This window comes from Rhineura floridana, chromosome 1 (assembly GCF_030035675.1).
Source record: "Rhineura floridana isolate rRhiFlo1 chromosome 1, rRhiFlo1.hap2, whole genome shotgun sequence".
Taxonomy (NCBI): domain Eukaryota; kingdom Metazoa; phylum Chordata; class Lepidosauria; order Squamata; family Rhineuridae; genus Rhineura; species Rhineura floridana.
In genome coordinates this window covers 73,690,989-73,705,343 of record NC_084480.1, presented here as the reverse complement: position 1 = coordinate 73,705,343, position 14,355 = coordinate 73,690,989, and the positions used below count along the sequence as shown (strand labels likewise).

Sequence of the window (14,355 nt, the reverse complement as noted above, 5' to 3'; positions counted from 1 at the left end):
TTCACGTTAGCTATTTACATAAATTTTTGTAGCCTTAGGGACAGTTCCACATTGTCAAAATGCAGGAACATTTTACTTCAGATCCCACTTGACAAAACAGATTAATCAACTATCAGAAAGATAGTAAAAGTTAAGACAACAGTAAAAATAAAAATTCTGGTTTTGTAGCATTATCACAATAATTTGTCCACGGTCATTGTTCAAACAATTGATAAAGTTTATTATTATTATTATCATTCAACATGCTTCTGCAGTCTGTACCAATATGAACTTGCAGTTCTCCTTGCATCCACCTCTTAGGTTCCTAGTACATTCTCAATATTTTACCAAAGGTTATCTATTTTAGAGCTGGAACATCCAAGCATCTTGTTCTCAGGACATCATTTAGTGATTGCTTTGTAGGGCCAAACCACACAATAGGTGAGGTCCATGAACGGACCTTCCAATTTTTAAATTTGTCTTTAAACGCAACCACAGGGAGCTCTGAACTGTGTTGGAGTGGCAGTACTGTAGGGGAATAACACCCCTCTCCATTGCACTGATTTCACAATCTAGATTCTCCCCTGCCCTCCCCAGGCAATTAGATCTGCAGTGGAAAAGAGATACATACTTGTGAGTAGACCTCCCTATTGTCCATGGAGAAAAAGTAAAATTGTATGGAACCCACAAAAGCTGTCATGTTCATCCATTGCCTTTTAAAGTAGAGAGAACTGGAATCAAGAGTGTTCATTTGGTACCCAAGTCTCAAGTGCAAGTGTATTAATTGTTCAGTGCTAACCTTCCACTGGCAGAAATACTGTAACTCTTTTATTGCACTTAACATGACGATGAGAGGACAGCCGTACTATTGCACCAACCCAGTTTTGTTTGAGCCACACAGCATAGATGTGCAAGCCTTGCAAAACAGATAAAATATGGATGGGGAATTATTTGGATGATTTTGTGGAAAAATTGTGTGCAAAAATTAATTTTAATGCTGCCCCCACTGACCACTATGGACTCAGTTGTTACAGTGAAGTTTGTTAGCAAGTTCTCACGCCGGTGTTTTATATAGTCCAGTTTCATTTCCCTATGAGTCATTTTGGCTCCTTTGCAGTTATCCCCTTCCTGTTTGCTTCAAGACAATGTTTCTGCCTATGACTCACTACCTCCATTTGTAAAGTCTGCTTGTTCTGTTGAAGTCTACGGGTAGACTTAGTAGCTGCACACATTTCATACACTATCCCAGTGTCCCTGTTCAAAATCACTTGGATCCTATAGACATTTTTTAAATTCTGCATAAGTTCTCAAGCAGAGAACACACATCTGTCAGAAGAGGAGGCTTTATGAAAGCTTCAGAGTGTAGTAGGGCTCTCAGACTCAATTCCACTCTTCTATGTAAATAGCAGTTATCTGGAACTGCAGGTTACTGTAAGAGCAGTAAAAAAATTCCATTGGGTTCTGGAATGTTAATTTAGCCACAGCAGGAAATTATTACACGCCCTGCAACCCTGTTAGTATGTAAGATTTCAGCCAGCAAAGGAAGGAGTCATTTTAGGTGAATTCATGTTGACCTGTACATTGAAATATTGTGACTCTAGCAGTGTGGAAAAGACCTTTTCATTAGGACGTCAAGGTGGCTCATGAATCAATGTAGTTCAAATGTCTCCAACTTTCTCTAACGCCCCCCCCCGCAGAATGGTGATTTGCCCAGGAAAACAGATATAATTAAGTTGAGCAAATTCTTGGAGACCTATTCACTTCTGAATGCTGCCCTACTGCTTTCACTAATTCTAGCTTGCAGTTGTGCTCACAATTACAATGAGCTGGACACACACAACACTGGTATTAGAGCCACTGCTGCTCTTTGTGTACACACACATAACTGCAGATCTCACTGTGGAACATTTCATAGAGTGCTAACCCGTAGTTTGGTATGATATGCAAACACACCTCCTTCACATTGTGGAGTGCCACAGCCATGCACAATACTTTGGGGGTCAGGGCTGGCCCAAGACATTTTACTGCCTGGGGCAAAAGACAAAAAGAGTACAAAAGCCTACAAGATTGGCAGCTGAATTTACATCAATATTGGTGACAGGACAACCTCCTTCACTGTACCAGCAGAGAGCAGGCTCATTTTGTAGGTACAGGGCAGGCCACTTGGCACATACAACTCTGTTCTCCAGCAAGTTGCTGTTCCTCCCTATTCCCAGGATCTGTTGTCCAAGGTAGCTGCCTCACTCTGCCTAACAGTCAGGCTGGCCCTGGTGGGGGCCTAGTGGTGTACAAAACAAATAATCAACGTACAGTGGCTAAGCCGAACCATGGCAAGGTACACTAAGCCAAGTGTGTGAGTTCCTGAAGAGACAATCACACCCACTTTGCTCCTCCTCTCATCCTGCTGCCACCGCACTACCGTGAGCAAAGCCATAGTTTGGCTTAGCAGTATGTCTGAATCCAGGCTCATGGTTTATCTTCCTCAGACGAACCACAAGTGGTTAAGCTACAGCTCTGATTAAAGAATAGTCAAAAGGTGGACCTTGTTAATGGTTGGTGACTAATCTGTGTTAGTGACTCTGAGTATGAAAGACTGAGAAACAGCCAATTATTCCTGATTAATTACTTGGGAATAATACTGAAGTATGGTGTTCGTGTGCACCCACAACTCAGCCTCTAGGCAGAGATGTATGAACCCTATACATTTACTCCACCTGACAGCTGTACAAAATAAAGGAGCAAGCTACAGTGCAGCTATAAAAGCTATTGGCTGTCAGTTTGCACAAATGGTAGGCTGCTTAAAACTAGTTCCGTGTGCATGCTGCATCTGGGGCTGTATGACCATAGCCCTGGCCCTGTCAGATACTTGCAATCCAGCTGTTCAGGCAGGAGAGAACAGAGGACTGTACAAACCCAGCTTGTGGATCAGACTGTATGTCATGCATCAGATAGTTAGGGCCCCTTTGTGGGGGCAAATATGATTTAGGCATGTTTTCCTGTTGGACACAGTGGGACTTACTTCCAAGTAAACATTAATCAGATTGCTTTGTTCAGCAATCTAACAGTGTAGTTAGGGATGGGTGAATCTGTCAATATTGCGTTCTCTCAGTTTCTAATTTTTCTCATCCTAAATTTAGTTCTCCACACTGATACATCAGTGAATTTCCTTTTTAAGTCCACATAAAAATTCATTCAGCATTTTAGTGTGAATTTCTCCTAATAAACATGTGCAATTTTGCAGAGCAATTTTCCATAATATAATGCATTTTTGTATGTTATTTTTTACTAGTATATGCACTTTTATGCAGCCTGGGAAACTGCGCTGCAAAATTTGGAGAACTTCACATTTGAAAGGATGGGTGTGTTTCAGTTTACATATTGTTTCAGAATGTGCGAATTAGGTACATTTGTCTTTAAGTATGAACTAAATCAACCCCCCCATCCCTGTGCACAGTATTGGAACGTTTGGCTCTTGTGCTACATCGGATGGGTCACCAACATAGTGCCCATGTGCACAAAAGCATCCACAGACACATGTCCTGGTGCTCATAGGGTTCCCGGCTCCTGCTGAAATTAAGAAACATTCTTTTGTAGTCAATAGGATAGGTTGCAGTGTGTGCTTGCTTGCAGTATGTGTGAGGTGCCCACAACAGTTTCTCCAGTTTGCAAATATGTTCATGGCTCCAAAAGGTTGGCAACCCCTGCTATACAGTATATAGCTCAGGTTGTCAGGACTTCTAACTTTCACTTGGAAAGCCTTATGTTTCATTCCTGGCATGATTCCTTGAGTTAACAGTTGCTTTCTACAAATCATATGCATTTATTGTTATTATTGCATTTATTACACAAGAAGCTTTTTTCACAAGGTGACCCAAAATGACTTACAAAATGATACAAAAACAAAGACCAAGAATATATATAAAAAACAGCACAAAATGAAAACCTAAAAACATCCATAGTATGTATATGAAAAGGCAGGTCTAACACAACTCACCCCACTAAAAGATAAGCAAATTACCTCCAAATTAAGGGCCAAAAGCTTGGATGACAACCAACTGTGAAAATAAATTTATTGATTGATTTGGTTGCTTGTTAAATGTTGTGCTCTGCCCTTCCACCAAATGGTGTTCAAATCAGCTGCCTCAGTCACATTCAGAGTAAAATACTGTTGTGAGTTTGGGGGTTGGAATGGATAATTCCTATGAGTCCCCTTCTAGACTCTGATTTGGAATCCTGTGCCTTGGGGTGAGAAACTCGCTCTGCTGGCCAGATGAGTTTCTTTGGTTAAGCTAATAGAGTGGCCAGGTTTGTTAATGGGTCTTTCAGGTGTCCAGCAACTGGTGAATGGCCCAGGAAGACCCTTTTGTCATTGAAACTCTTTAGGAGAGCCCCTCCTCCTGGGGCCTAGGAGAGGCTTGTGTTTAGAGTTGTGTCCGAGAATGGATGGGACCTGGAGGCAGGCAGAGACTGGTTCTCTGCACCATGGCTTTAGGATGCCTCCTGTAACCCTGATGAAAAAGCTGGATATTGGACTGCTGATGCCTTGAACCCCTCCATCCTAAGCTCAGGTTGGAATGTGTGTAAACAAACAAACCATATTTCATAAAGACACCATAGTCTCCGCTGACCTTCTTCCCAAAGAAACCAAACCCAGGACGAGCGCAGGGACCCCAGGAAATCTCACCACTCGGAGTTGGCGAGGTGCACAACAATACAACAATCAAAATATTTTAAAAAGCAGCATGGCCTTCTTTCTGCTAGTGGGACTAGAAAATGTGTCCTCTTTCTCTGTTAATAGAGGAAGGAAGGAAGGAATTAAGACTTTAAATTCTTTAAGGTTGTCAAAGTCTGAAACTCATTATAGGTTGGATGCAAACAAAGAATGAGTTGCATGAGAAGCAGCATTAACTGACATTGCAAGAATTGCCAAGTTTTTCCTCCCCCCCCTTCTTTTGGCACCAGGCTTCTGAAAGCTGCTGTTTACTTGAATGTGATTAACCTTGTGTTCCTAGATCTCACAAAACTAAATGAATAATCATTTCGCTAGATTGGGATGTCAGTGTCCTATTATGGTGTGCCATGCAAAGTGGCTGTTACTTGCTCCAGAGAATGGAGAAGAAACCCTTGTTTGGAAATCCTGATGTCAACTCAATAGATGCAACCCTTCTCCAGTTACAATCTTTGGGAGCTAAACCACTGCTTTCTTTGGAGGCAATAGGCCATCCTTTCTCTGGTGACAAATGGTAGGCAAAGAGCAGGGAATGAGCTGGGATCGCCCTACCATTAGGCGGAGTGAGGTGGTCACCTCAAGGGGCAGATGCTGGGGTGGGCAGCCCCCTGCCATTCCTCTTGAGCTCCCTAGCCATTCATCTCTATTGGAGGGGACAGAACTAAGTGTGCAACCTGCTTTGTGTGCCTTACATTTGCCTCCTCCTGTCCCCCTCTCCCACTGGTGTGCTACAAGACACTGTCCCATCATCACCAGCACTCAGGTAAGAGTCATATTCCAGTTCAGTCAGCTTCTCTATGGGGAACAGAAGAGACTACCATCTTATCCTACACCTCAGACAACCTAAGGACTAGCCCCTCAAATCTGCAGGGTTTTGGATCCAAAGCAACAACCTGCCCCCAAATAACCCGTTTTGGGGCTTTGTGCTGCCTATCACCAATGGAGGAGAGGTTACTGTCCTGGCCACAGCTGCAGCCTCTTCAGCAATGGAGCTCCTGCATCACTAGTGTTCCTTTCTGCCCACAGAGGTTAGCAGAGAGGTGAATATGCAGGATCCTTACCACCCAACAACAACATGGGGGGAGGGGTTAGGATAGTAGCCTCATTTGACTTACCTTTCAAAGAATCCTCTTGCTTCATCTATGTTCAAGTAATAGGTGACCAAACAAAACCGATGGACGTATGATGGGCAGAACCTAATTAGAAAAAAAAATTCCACTCTTGCAAAATACTAGATCTCAGGGTCATCAAGAGAAATTGATCGGCAGTAGATTTAGAATAGATAAAAGGGAGAAACTTCTTTCACAAAGCAAACTTGATTTATGATTATCATAGACACAACATGTGGCTATAGCCGCTCATGACGTAGATTTACAAATGAAAATAGCTTAGACAAACATATGGAAGATCAATGGCCCCTTAGACATGATAGTGAAACTGTTTGCTTGTTTGTTTAATAAACAGATCTCTCTAAATGGAACCTCCATATTTAGAGGTAGTATACATCTGACCATTGGATGCTAGGAACAAACACAAAATAGCTACTGTGATACCTTATCTTTGAATTTCCTAGACTCATTTGACTGCCCAGAATGACAGAATGATGAATTAAATGCATGTTAAGTCTGGTGCTGCCAAGAGATTCCTACATTTGTCTAATGTCCTTATGGCAGGCTGCGCACATAATGACCAATGTGGGTGAAAGTGGGGTAAAACTAATAAATAAAGTCAAAACGAGTCTATAATCAATAATACATATGTTGTCTAGAGAGGATTCCTTCTTTGTCTAATGTATCAATATTGTTTGGCTGTGTCTCATTTAAGGAACAGGCTGTTACCTATTTCATTATTTGCTTCTTATGCAACAATAAATACTGTAAAAGATAGAATAAACATTGTCTGCCCTCTGACCATTTTTCCAAGAAACAGTTCAAGTGCTTTCCAAAAAAGCAACAGCCATGTAGGAAGTTGTCCAAGTTGGCATTGTTAACATGCTAGACATGCCAGAGGTTTTGTCCTACTTGCTAGGGTCAGAAACACACATGGGCACATTGTCATTTTCTGTTATATAAGTATTATTGTCACCAATATAATACTGTAGCCATAGAGCTCACAACACTTCAGATACATTACAATCTTCCTGTTGCCAAAAACAATGTATTTCCACTTATTAGAAATGTAGCATTTAGAAATCCTTGAGCATTATCATCTCTCATTTATATAACACCTTTAAATATGCAACAGAATTTTACAGTCTTTTTACTGCTTGTTTTCACTACCACCCAGTAAGGTAGGAATAAATTATCTGGGGTGGAGAACTAAATGCAGTCCCCTTTTCACCTTTTAAAGTAGATAACAGGTGCTATCACCAATTACCCATCTGGGGCTATGCCTGCAATCCCCAAGCCAGGGCCCATTTGAACAGCATCAGCTTACATGCACAATTCTGTGTTCAACTTGAGTCATATGCAAGCAGAAGCATGTTTTCATATGCATATGCCCTAGCTGGATTGGGACTAATAGTAAGGGTAATATCTAATCACCATGGCAAGCAGGATATTCAGTTCAAAATATTATTCACTTATAGGCCAAAAAAAGCCTTGCGGTTTAAGAATGTACCTATAGCCAACAGATATTTCTATCAAACTTTAAAAAGCAGGGAAATTGGGCAGCTATAGTGAACGCACCAGGGGAGCAGGAGACCTGAACTCCTCTCTGAGATATTGTACTGCCCTACAAATTTGCATTATTATTATTAATTATTTATTTAATTTGTATCCCACCCTTCCTCCCAGCAGGAGCCCAGGGCAGCAAACAAGGCACTAAAAACACTTTAAAACATCATAAAAACAAATCTTAAAATACATTAAGACAAAAGTGTTAAAAACATTTTACAAACTTTTAAAAAAAGGGTTAAAACATTATTAAAAACATATTAAGCAATTCTGACACAGACACAGACTGGGATAGCTCTCAGCTTAAAAGGCTTGTTGAAAAAGAAAAGTCTTCAAAAGATGCCAAAAAGATAGCAGAGATGGCGCCTGCCTAATATCCAAAGGGAGGGAATTCCACAGGGTAGGTGCCATCACACTAAAGGTCCGTTTCCTATATTGTACACAATGAACCTCCTGATAAGATGGTATCTGCAGGAGACCCTCACCTGCAGAGCACAGTGATCGACTGGGATGAGATGGTCTTTCAGGTATCCTGGTCCTGAGCTGTATAGGGCTTTGTACATCAAAACTAGAACCTTGAACTTGGCCCGATAGCAAATAGGCAGCCAGTGCAATTCTTTCAGTAGCGGGGTGACATGTTGATGATACCCTGCTCCAGTGAGCAGTCTCGCCACCGCATTTTGCACCAGCTGCAGCTTCCGGACCAACCTCAAGGGCAGCCCCACATTAAAGTAATCCAGCCTGGAGGTTACCAATGTGTGGACAACAGTGGTCAGGCTATCCTGGTCCAGAAACGGCCACAGCTGTCTCACCAGCCGAAGCTGGTAAAAGGCACTCGTAGCCACTGAGGTCATCTGGGCCTCTAGCGACAAAGATGGATCCAGGAGCACCCCCAGGCTACGGACCTGCTCTTTCAGAGGGAGTACGACCCCGTCCAGAGCAGGAAAAATATATGTAAAAATATAAAAGCAGTTTAGGTTGGTCTTTCACAGTCCAATCCACTTCTTGTGTAGCTTGGAAGAATTTGGTAACATGTGCCTCTTGGAAGAAAAATATACTGTCTGGAAGAAGGAGTTACTAGCCATCCAAGACATGTCTGAGACCTGGTGATACCTCTTGGAAGGAGGCCAACAAGAGGTGGAGCTCCGCACCAAGCATCAGAACCTTGAGAGCCTACAAACGGCCCATAAGCTGAACCAACAGCAAGTGTGCTGGGCCCAGTCCTTTGACAGGTTTTATTTCCACATCAACTACTTTCCCTAGGCTCAAAACCACAGGGCCAATGCACTGTCCAGCAAGCCTGAGAGCTTGGAAAAGTTACTTTTTTGAACTACAACTCCCATCAGCCCAATCCAGTGGCCATGCTGGCTGGGGCTGATGGGAGTTGTAGTTCAAAAATTAACTTTTCCAAGCTCTGTATGAACCCCGGCATGAGCCCCCATTACGCCATATCATACCCCCTAGACAAATTGGTGGCAGTGGCCTGTCCCGATCCATGGATTGAGGAGCAGCGTGCTGCTCAGGAACAAGACCATTTCGCTCAGGAGCAGATGCAAGAACTAAAGCAGCCCCGTTAGGACTGCACTCCGGACTTCTCCCAGAGTGGGGGTTGCTCTACCATTATAAGGCCCTGCATATGCCCCCCGGGGAGATCTGAGCCAAAGTCCTATGGCAATGCCATGATGCCCTGACTGTGGGGCATTTTGGGGTGTTCAAAATGCTGCAGGCCGTCACATGTGTTTTCTGGTGGCCAAGAATAAGCATGATGTTGAGAGATATGTTCAATCCTGCCCCACGTACATGAGAACCAAGCACGCCCCTGGGAGACAGGCCAGGCTACTGGAGCCACTCCCCACACCTGAGGGACCCTGGCAGATGGTAGCCCTGGACTTTATCACAGACCTACCCGCCTCTTAGGGAAAAACTACTGTTCTGTTGCTCGTGGACGCCTTAACCAAGATGGCCCATTTCATGCTGTGTGCTGGTGTACTGCCAGCCCGAGAGACTGCACAGTTGTTTATTCAGCACATTTTCTGGTTGCACTGGCTCCCAACCAGCCTGGTCTTGGATCGGGGCCCCCAGTTCTTGGCCTGGTTCTGGCGTGCCATATTGCAGCTGCTACAATTTGAACTACTACTGTCTTCGTCACACCACTCCCAGACGGATGGGCAAACAGAGAAAGTGAATGTGTCTTTATTGTCCCTGGCTGAGGTTACCTACAATAACTGTGCATGCCTCTACCCAGCAGATTCCCTTTTTCGCCAATTCTAGCTACCACCCTCATACTTTCCCCACTCCTAACTCCACCCCGGCAGTACCTGTGGTGGCAGAGTTTGTTCAAAAGTTGCAGGCAATGAAGCAGCTGTTACAAGAGCAATTAGCAAGGGCTAAGGCTGCCTATAAGACAGTTGCTGACCAGCACCATCAGCCCGGCCCCGAGATACAGGTGGGAGATAGAGTACGGCTATCTATGCATTATTTACCAATTAATGCACCTTGTCACAAACTACAGGCTAAGAGGGTGGGGCCCTTTGAAGTAGAGGCCCAGATTAACCTGTTAGGGTTGTCTATGCTCGCTGCTTCCCTGAAGATTCATCCAGTGTTCTACCGTTTGTTGCTAACTGCAAAATCCCTACCAAGCACCCAACGCCCCAAAGCCTCCAGTAATTGTCAACAGGCAAGAGGAATATGAGGTGGAGGAGATCCTCGACTCCTGCTGGCACCGAGGAAAATTGCAGTATTTGATCCGCTGGAGGGGTTTTGGACCAGAGGAAAGATCCCGGGAGGCAGTGTCGTACATCCATGTGCCAGAGTTGGTGAGAAAGTTCCATGAAGGATACCCTGGCAAACCCAAGCCTCCAGGTGGGGGGGAGGGTTGGCATGGGGGGTGATGTTGTGCGCCCTGCTGGAGGGGGGTGGACGGATGAGAACAAACTGAAGGAGGAGGAGGACTTAGAGTGGGATGTTTGAGCCAGAGCTTGGAAGATTACTTTTTTTAAAAGTAATAAATTACAGTTATAGTTACATGGCCCAAAAAGTAGTAGTTACCGTTACAATTACAATTGCTCTGGAAGTAACTGATTACTTTACTTTTACTCAAAAGTAATCACTACAATTACATTTTAGTTACTTTTAAAAAAATTGCCTACAAGGTGCTGGCCTTGGCTGCTGCACATCTAAGTAGCCTAAAACAACATTAAAAACAAGAACACACACACAGAGGGTAGTAGAATAATATTTTTTATCTGTAAGATTAACAGAATCTCACATCCTCCCACCCCACCTCCAGCAATGGTGATACCCCAGCACACACATAATTCACTTGAAATCAAATTTTACACTTGAAATGCTGCTTTTACAATACATTTTTGTTATGTTTCAAAAGAACAGGATGCTCAAAGAGCACATCAGACAAAATCTGCTCTGGGCTGGGACAAATCATACACCCCAGGAAAGAGGAGGGTGTCCTCTACGAGATGCCAGTATGTCCCGCCTGGCCCACAGCGTTTGCTGGGTGCAGGGCAGGGATAAGGGCATCTATGCACAACCAAAATTGACAAAAAGATGTGGAAAAAAATAAAACTGAGGGTGCCCACCCCACAATCTGCTCTGGGCCAGGACAAATCATACACCCAAGGAAAGTGGAGGATCTCTTCTACAAGATGCCAATGCTTCCCACCTAGCCCAGAGTTTCTATTCAATTCAGGGTGTGTATAAGAGCATCTATGCACAACCAAAAGAGACAAAAAGCAAAGCAAAGAATAAATATCAGGGGGTGTTCACAACAAAATCTTCTCTGGGCCAAGATAAATCAGACACCCCAGAAAATGATAGGGTGTCTTCTATGCTATACCAGTGCTTACGGCCAGTGCTTATGATCTATGTGGATTTAAACAAAATTGTATTGGTCTTCCCTGTTACTTACTTTGTTATAGCTCAATTATTATTATTTTTAAAAGCCATTGATGTTGGTGACAGAAGGACTTGCGGCAGGGTCAACAAACAATGATTTCTTGAAGAAGATGTAATTTCATAGATGACACTCAAAAGTATGCATGGATGGCATCTCATAGGACACACTCTCCCAGATGCATGGAAGTATGATATGTGGTGTCCCAAATCATATTTTAGGATGGGCACTCCCGTTTCTTATTTTCTTTCCTCTACATATTCACTACTTTTCTAATACATAAGAACATAAGGAGCCTGCTGGATCAGGCCAGTGGCCCATCTAGTCCAGCATCCTGTTCTCACAGTGGCCAACCAGGTGCCTGGGGGAAGCCCGCAAGCAGGACCCGAGTGCAAGAACATATATGCCCTTGTCTGTAGCATACATACAAAAGAAGCTCTGAACTGGGTAGGAACCCTCTCCTGCATGCATGGATGTATGACTTGTAGTGCCCAAAGCATGTTTCAGGGTGGGAGCCCGCAGTTCCTTGTATACGTTCTACATTGCTTGTTGTGCATAGATACACATATCTGTTTCGTGTGTCCACAAGAAAATCCATTCCAGGCAGGAGGCAGTGGCATCTCGTTGAGGACACTCTCTCCTTTGCTCAGGTGAATGATGTTTCATGGCCCACAGCAGATTTTGGAGTGGTCACCCCAAATTACATATTTTTCTCTACTTACTCTTCATTATTTTAGTTCTGCACAGATGACCTTATGGGTGCCCTGCACCCAGCAGAAACTATAGGCCAGGTGGGAAGTACTGGCATCTTGTAGAGGCCATCCTCCCACTTCCTGGGATGTATGATTTGTCCTGGCAGCAGGGGTGTAGTTGTCCAGTAAGTTGCCCCTTACTTTTTTGGGAGCAGGGTCCCTATGTCTCCAGCATCATATGAGCTGATTGGCATGAAAGGGGAGTGTGTTAGCCACTGAGAAGAGTCTTCTAATATGCTTCCTTGTCCTTTCCTTGGAGCCAATCAGAGTGAAAGAAGGAGAGTCACCCACTGAGAATACTCTTTTCAGTAGCTAATACTTTCCCCTTTCATACTGATCGTCTCCTAGGGACATCAATTGTTATGGGAGTAGGCATTAACAAGGACCTCATTCTCAACCCAGGAGCAAAATAAGGGAGAGGGGGTCTGGCTGTGGCTGATACTATCATGAAGGGACCTTGCACTTCTGAATTTGCCACTATACTACTCCCTGGCACAGTGCAGATTTTTGGGTGGGCACCCCCAGTTTCTTATTGTTTTCTGCATATTTTTGTCGCTTTGGGTTGTACATATATGCCCTTATCCCTGCCCTGTACCCAGCAAAAGCTCTGGGCCAGGCGGGACGCACTGGCATCTTGTAGAGGACACCCTCCCCTTCCCTGGGGTGTATGAGTTGTCCTGGCCCAGAACAGACTATGGGGTGGGCACACCCAGTTCCTTTTTTTGTATGATTTTATGACATCATTATGCATTTATGAGCATTTCAGAAGCCTGATATTTTTTATTGATTAAATTTGTTGTTATTCTTGACAGGGAGACTCCCCAGATCACTGCAATATATGATATGGGGTACTCCAACATATATTTTGGGGTTTAGAGACATGTTAACTTTGGCTTGGAGTTACTGTAGCTGTGAACTTGGAACTGGGAACTATGAACCAACTTCAGCATCATTATGTTATCCCAGACTGATGGGAGTTGTAGTCCAACATCATATGGAGGCACTATGTTGAAGACCTAACTCTCTTCCCACCTACCCATCTGTTTCAAACACATCCGGAAAAGTATGTCTGACAGTGCATTCCTTTCAGAGGTAAAAATTAATCTGCAATCCTATATACTTATCCATTTAACCTAATGAGGCTTAATTTGGAGCAGACATATATAGGACTGGTCTCCTACAATGCCACCCCTAAACCATGCAAAGAACTCAAGTTAAAAAATAAACACCACTGAATTTGGGCAATTATTTTAAAAAAAGAACATCTGTAACAGTAAGAAATACGACATTCTCAGGCAAAAAGAAGTTATGAGACAGTAGACATAAAAACCCACACACAAAACATTGACAAAGAGCAACAAAAATACTCTGAGCATGAGCGTTTTCACATTTTAATTTTTTACTCATCATTGTTTTTGCTTATTTATTGCCTTGGGCCAGTCCCTAACTCTCAGCCTAACCTACCTCACAGGGCTGTTGTGAAGATACAGAAGGCAGAATTAAAATGGCCGCAAAAGGAAATCAAGGCTGTAATACAATATATGTCTACTCAGAAGTAAGCTTTATTGGGTTCAATGGGACTTATTCCCAGGTGTGTACTCAATACACACTTGCCTGAGAGTAAGTCCCATTAAACTCAATGGGACTTACTTCTGAGTAGACAGGTACTGGATTGCAGGTTAGTCCTTGTACTACATGCATCAAACTTGCCTTAACCAGATTGATGCATCTTTGTGCTATAAAGGGTCATATTTTTCTCTCCCCCCCTGCAAATTAGTACAGCTTCATCCAGTCCTCATGCAGCCTAATTAGTGCAATCCTATACCCAATTTGATTTACCTGGGAGTAAGCTGCATTAAACATAAAGAGACTTGCTTCTGAGTAGACTGGTATATATTGTACTGTAAGTCAGCTATAAGGTTATTTTTAACAAGTACCTGTTTGGAACTCTTTGCATTTGCCATGGGGAGAAGGATTTACACAAAAGAGCTTCCAGGGAATATCTTTCTTATAAGACGAAGATGCATTCTGCTTGTTAGGAAAAGGAAAGGCAAGAAACAAAGCAAACACACACAAGACAACACACATTGTTGTCTCTCACCTCTGCAGCCAGTTCTTTGTGCCCATATTACTGATGCCTCCTTGCTGACTCCTTGTTCTCCAGCTCTTTTCTCCCCCCACTCCTGTCCATTTTTAAACAATTGTTTTCTCCATCCCGTCTCACTCTCCACCTCCTCCCTCGTCGCCTCCTATGCACAGAAGCCCAATTGGAAGCACATGGTTTTTATCTACTGCGTAAAAGGGGATGAC

The 14,355-nt window shown here is 43.4% G+C and overlaps 1 long non-coding RNA gene across 1 annotated transcript in view; it reads right to left on the bottom strand.

Annotated features, from left to right (window-relative positions):
* Positions 1-14,355, bottom strand: part of LOC133383361 (uncharacterized) — a 23,770-nt gene extending 9,415 nt beyond the window's left edge. Inside the window, exons 1-2 of the long non-coding RNA XR_009762271.1 lie at positions 14,147-14,355; positions 5,824-5,904 (exon numbers count right to left, since the gene is read on the bottom strand). This is a non-coding gene — a long non-coding RNA (uncharacterized LOC133383361). The remainder of the gene's footprint in view (positions 1-5,823; positions 5,905-14,146) is intronic.